At 44.3% G+C, this 6,687-nt stretch overlaps 1 pseudogene; it reads left to right on the top strand.

Moving 5' to 3' along the window:
- Positions 1-5,002: 5,002 nt before the first annotated feature.
- LOC111955697 (focal adhesion kinase 1-like) overlaps positions 5,003-6,687 on the top strand; it is a 143,949-nt pseudogene continuing 142,264 nt past the window's right edge.

The raw sequence follows: 6,687 nt of genomic DNA on the forward strand, positions 1-6,687 counted from the left end.
GAGGGATGGTAGAGGATAGGAGAGAGGGATGGTAGAGGATAAGAGAGAGGGATGGTAGCAAGGATAAGAGAGAGGGATGGTAGAGGTAAGAGAGAGGGATGGTAGAGGATAAGGAGAGAGGATGGTAGAGGATGGAGAGAGGGCTGGTAGAGGATAAAGAGAGAGGGATGGTAGAGATAGAGAGAGGGGATGGTAGAGATAAGAGAGAGGGATGGTAGAGGATAAGAAGAAGAGGGATGGTAGAGGATAAGAGAGAGTGATGGTAGAGGATAAGAGAGAGGGGAATGGTAGAGGATAAGAGAGAGGGATGGTAGAGTCGTGTCTTTGGCTATGCGGGATTAAGTGATGTGACATGCTATTCTATAAATCCTTTCTCTGTAATTCATTTTAACCTGATTGAGCTAATGCATGTAAATGTATTTATCTAGAAAGTCCGGGGGCAACCACTAAAATAATATTTAATAGAGCTGTTATCTTCCGAATAAACTCTTAAAGACCTAAGTAATATTTTCCATCAATAGCAGTCAATATTAATCGTCACTTATTTCAGTCTCATCTGAAAAGTTTGTAAATTCTTGGTTTATCTTCAAACGAACCCTGGTAACAAGTTGAATCAACAATACAAAATTGGGTTGAATATTTATTTAACTAAATTTACCTAACTAAATCACAAGAATTACATCTACACAGAATGAATCATTACCTTGATTACACAATTATGTCATAAAGGAAGAACGTTCCCCTAGCGGAGCGGAACCAGAATGACAGCTGGTTACACAAAGAAAAGGGGGGTGGGTTTGAGTGAAGGAGCGGGAAGACGAAGAAGCGAATGTCTCTATCGGCCGTAGGCAGCTACTCTAATCGTAAATAACAGTATCCTATGCATTTTAAAATTACGTCCATTAAGAAAAGGAAAATCTATAATAATTTACTCTGAGCTGGCGCTTCCAACCCATGAGGTTGGTGATGTTTGGAACTATGCTTGGGGTCATTGTCAATTAGGGAGACCCATTTGCGACCAAGCTTTAACTTCCTGACTGATGTCTTGAGATGTTGCTTCAATATATCCACATAATTTTCCATCCTCATGATGCCATCTATTTTGTGAAGTGCACCAGTCCCTCCTGCAGCAAAGCACCCCCACAACATGATGCTGCCACCCCCGTGCTTCATGGTTGGGATGGTGTTCTTCGGCTTGCAAGCATCCCCCTTTTTCCTCCAAACATAACGATGGTCATTATGGCCAAACAGTTCTATTTTTGTTTCATCAGACCAGAGGACATTTCTCCAAAAAGTATGATGAGGTCTTGGCTGATTTCTTTTGATTTTCCCATGATATCAAGCAAAGAGGCTCTGAGTTTTAAGGTAGGCCTTGAAATACAGTGAATTATAAGTGAAAGAATCTGTCTGTAAACAATTGTTGGAAAAATGACTTGTGTCATGCACAAAGTAGATGTCCTAACCAACTTGCYAAAACTATTGTTTGTTAACAAGAAATTAGTGGAGTGGTTGAAAAACTAGTTTTAATGACTCCAAMCTAAGTGTATGTAAACTTCAGACTTCAGCTGTGTATGAAATGAGCCCTTTTCACCCATAGGGCTCTGGTCAAAAGTAGTGCACTGCATAGGGAATAGGGTGCCATTTGAGACGTATCCAGAGTCTGAAGCAGCATTGTGTGTGTGCCTGGCYCTCTGTTTGTATTGGGTAATAATCAGGTGCTTGGACCCCTACCATGCCAGGTGGGCTCCAGAATCACACAACACAAACCCACTGCAGGATAGCTGTCCAACCATTACCTTGGCTCTACACCAAATCTACTTAGCACGTTTTGGTTTTTAACCCTAGCACCCACAGCTGATTCAAATAAAAAGCTTGATGATTAGTTGATTATTTGAATCAGCTGTGTAGTGCTGGGACACAAATCTAAACGTTCACCCCTTGGGGTCCCCCAGGAGCGACCTTGGGAAACGCTGGTGTAGAGCAGGCTATGATGGAACCATCTCTCCCACTTCCTACCCACCCAGGTAATGTTTCAGGATGTCGACTTCGAGATAGGAGGATGTCGACTTCGAGATAGGAGGATGTCGACTTCGAGATAGGAGGATGTCGACTTCGAGATAGGAGGATGTGCGACTCGCGAGATTAGGGAGGCATGTCACTGTCACAGATAGGAGTGTCGATCCCCAGATAGGGAGGTATGTCGACTCCCTCCGATGACGGAAGGATGTCGACTCGAGATAGGAGGATGGCGACTTCGAAGTAGAGGATGTCCGAGGTCTCCGCAGATAGGGATGTCGACTTCGAGATAGAGGATTGTCGATTCGAGGATAGAGATGTCGACATCCGCAGGATAGGCAGGATGTCGAACTTGTCGTAGATAGGAGGATGTCGTACTTCGAGAGTAGGAAGGATGTGATCTTCGAGATAGGCAAGATGTCTGACTCCCAGATAGGAGGATGTCGACTCCCTCGATAGGAGGAATGTGCGACTCCAGATAGGAGATCGTCGAACTCCCAATAGGAGGATGTCGACTCCAGACTAGGAGGATGTCGATCCCTCTGCTGTCTATGTCTCTGTGTCTCTCTCTCGTCACTCTCTCTCGTACTCTCTTCTCTGGTTCTCTCCCGTCATCTCGTCTCTAGTGTCTCTGCTCACTTCTCTTATCGTTCGTCTCTCTATCTCTCCTGTCTCTCTCCACTGCTCCTCTGTCCTGCACTCTCTCTCTCGCTCACTCTCTCTCTCTGTCGTCCTTCTTCTCCTCTCTCTCTGTTTCTCGTCTCTCTCCAACCTCTCCTGTTTCTTTCTCAGCTTCTCCTCCGTTCTTCTCTCTCACTCTCTCTCTGTCTCTCTCTCTCACTCTCTCTCTGTTTCTCTCTCTCTCACTCTCACTCTCTCTCTCTGTCCCTACTCTGATGCTTTATGATTACAGGCTCTGGTTCAGAATATTAGTGGACTTCTTAACCTGCAACCTAGCCTAGACTGAGTGCAGCTTGGCTTGATTTTCTCCTAGTGTTTTTCTGCCTTTACTTTTCTTTTGTCCAACCTGTTTGATAAAGGAAACCTCTACTGTTTCCAATAATAACTGCCATAATAGCTGCCTAGTTGCCCTGACCTGTAACTGAAAGCAGTGTGGGCCACAGGAAATTGCGGCAGTGGCTCCACCATTATGGATCTGTTCTGTAGAAACTTCATGTCCTGTTCTGGGGGTGATCAAACAACCCAGTATCCATCCTGTGAGTGGAAGACGAGATGAAAGCTTSTCTCAGATGTCTGGGGATGCGTCCCAAATGGCACCCTATTCCCTATATAGTGCACTACAGAACCATAGCACACTGGTAAAAACATTAGTGCACTATGTAGGGAATAGGGTGCAATTTGGGACACCTAGTGGATCCCCCACAACAAAACCGCCCCCCTTCACATGCATCTATCTCCACACAGACTTCTCTTGGACTTGAATAATATTTCATCATATTTGGTCTTATTTCTTGCCTCCTGCGGTTGATATGATTAGAGAGTGGAGCTCATTGTCTTGGTTCCTGCTTTAATCTTTCATACTGTGTGTCTCGGGAGATAAAAATAGGGTCTTTTGTCTCACTGGATAATTGTTGACACTGTGGTCTCTCTCTTTCTCTCTCTCTCTCTCTCCAGATAATGCCATTGCAGCTACACTTAATTAAAATAATACCATATCAAAACCATGTTATGGAAATGTAATGCAAGAATTTTAAAACATTTTGAAAAGCAACCAGGAACCTTTCTCATACCCAGTCACAAAAGAGAAAACAAGCATTAACGTCTGGTGGAATTGCTCTAGTCTTTGATTGTATTTCTGAAAAACATGTTTTTAAATGTAAACTTTATTTAACTAGGCAAGTCAGTTAATAACACATTTTTATTTACAATGACGGCCTACACCGGCCAAACCCGGACGACGCTGGGCCAATTGTGTGCCGCCCTATGGGACTCCCAATCACGGCCGGTTGTGATACAGCCTGGAATCGAACCACGGTGTCTGTAGTGACGCCTCTAGCACTGAGATGCTGCTCCTTAGACCGCTGCACCACTCGGCAGCCCTAATGAAATGAACTGTAGTTGGCATCATCACTTTCATTAATGTATAGTCTTGGCAGAAGAAGAGCTGTTGCAGACAGAGATTACACCAAAAATGTACTGTAACTCTTTTTAATCATCTTCAAATGAGTCGTTGATGGACTATGAGGCTAAGTGCTAACTTAGCCTCATAGTGTCATGTGGGTTGAACAACGTGGTAGAAGAACTAGAGGCTTGCAAAGAAGACCTTGCTTTATCAACATGACTTATGTTTTACTGGATTACAGATGTCATGCAATTAATGCTATACAGATATCTATCAAACGTGGGTCTACTTTCCCAGCAGTTTGATGGTGAATATCACAACCCTCAGAATGGAAGGCTTCATATACAGTAGATAGATCTGCAATAGATGCTCAAGGGTTAACTCCCTGCAATCACAGTAGGAGGGAGAGAGAGGGAGAGAGTTAGAGGGAGAGAGTTGGAGAGAGGGAGGCCCCACCCTACGGCTGTCAACAACCCCCTCACTGTCTGGCATAGCTCCCACTCAGCCATGCTGAACTTGTTTACAACTACCACTTGCCAATCAGCAGGCTCGAAGTCCCCTCCTCTACACCAGAGAGCCAATGAGAATGCTCACCACTTATCCAGTCATATGATGCCTCTGATAAGAGGAAGTCTCTTGATCCAGCGTGTCTCCCACATACTTGGGATTTGGATAACATGGGAATGATATGAGACTAAGGCACAAAAAAAAAAAGCAACTCGAGGGAATCTCAGGATGAGTCATTCCGTTGCTCAGAGCGGCAGGGAGCATTGTGATAACCAGGATGTGACGCAACGTCAGCGGGGAGAGGCCGAGACGTGTGTGTGTGTGTGTGTGTGTGTGGTTTTCAGCTATGGATAGAAAAGCCAATGAGCATTAGCGGAGCCTCAGTCTCTGTGTAGACTCTGGGGAGAGTTGCTATAGTCTGGGAGTGTGTCAGAGCGTGTGTGTGCGTGGAGGATTCTCTTCTACTTGTCCAATGTATGCAGATGGGTACGGATGTCTCTCTCCACACCACTCCAGGGTGACATGCGCCTGCTGGCCCTTTCTGATTGGAGGTAGGGATTGGACTGGGTATTGATTGGGGTATAGAGAAAATAAAGAAAGAAAGAGAAAAGGGGACAGAAAAGAGAGGCGGAGGACAGAAAAGAGAGGTAGGAGAAGAGAGAAAAGAGAGAAGGAAAAGCGGACAGAAAAGAGAGGAAGAAAGGAGGACTGAAAAACAAAAGGTGACAGTTGCTTGTGTGTCGTTCTTAGGATTCCAGTTTGTTTGCGTATAATTGTTAGATGGGATCAATTAAATTGGTTGTTGTTTTCATGGTGGCTGTTGCCTTCATGTAAGGACGTTGTTGCTCTCTTTACTCTGTATTAGATGGTGGTCTGTTACTGCTACTGTATGCATTTCACTGTGTGAATGTGATGTTCCCCTCCCTGGTCCAGGTTGTGGGGGGGGAGGGGAGGGGTTTGATGGTAGGCAGCTCAGGGAGGTTATGGCGTTTATGAGAAGCACAGCCTGGCGTAACTGTGTGTCATGACTACATAGCTACCTCTTCCTGTATCATATTTTCATGCCACCTATTCAGATACAGGACATGGGGAGTGTGTGAGCGAGAGGAGATATACATCTATAAGCACGACTTATTCTGAAGACTGCGTAAGTGTAGATAGAGATCAACATGACTGCGAACTCGGTAGAGTAGATATGATTCAATGACTGGGTAGTAGATGGTTCATGTGGGGTGAGTGTAGATAGGATTCAAACTGGCTGGGGTATAGTAGATAGATTCCACTGGCTGGGTGGTAGTGATAATGATGAGGTGGATTCAACGTGACTGGGTAGTGTGAGGAACAATATGTAAGTAGATAGGCATTCAACTGACTGGGTATGTAGATAGGATTCACTGACTGTGTAGATAGGATCAAGCTGAGGGTTACGTGTGATTAATTAACTGACTGGGGTGAGGTTTAGGGTAGATAGGATTTCAGAGCTAGGCTTGGTTGAGATACCATACGGTGTGTAGATAGATTCTCAACCGCTGGGTAGTGTTAGATAGATTTCAACTGACTGGGGTTTAAAAAAAATGGGGTAGGTAGAGTAGGATTGCAATCATGATCTTGGTTGGTGTTAGTGAGAAGGATTCAACTGACTGGGCGTAGTGTGAGATAGGATCTCAAACTGACTAATAGGGGGTAGGGTAGAGGCGAAAGGATTCACCACTGGCTGGATAGCATACTGTTAGTTAATGGGTAATCTGTAGTTAGGAGCACACCTTGAAATTGAGCCAGGCGAAGGTCGCTGTGAGGATGGAAATTCAAATCTATAACGTGGAGTAAATTCTTTTAAATAGTTTGGTATGACCATAATGGATTCGAAGACGACGGCTGCGTGAATAAATACTGTTAAGATGGGTTGCTAGCCGTTAATAGATATAATTAAAACTGGGATGAAAACTGGCTGATGAGATTAAAAAAATAGGTAGATATACTGTAGTATTAGATTCATAAGGTCTGGCTTGGGTTAGTGTCCATGAATAAGTAATTTCAAACTGGAGCACTCTGGGGAGATACAACTGTTAATGGTTATGTGT

This window comes from Salvelinus sp. IW2-2015, linkage group LG31, assembly GCF_002910315.2.
Source record: "Salvelinus sp. IW2-2015 linkage group LG31, ASM291031v2, whole genome shotgun sequence".
NCBI lineage: Eukaryota > Metazoa > Chordata > Actinopteri > Salmoniformes > Salmonidae > Salvelinus > Salvelinus sp. IW2-2015.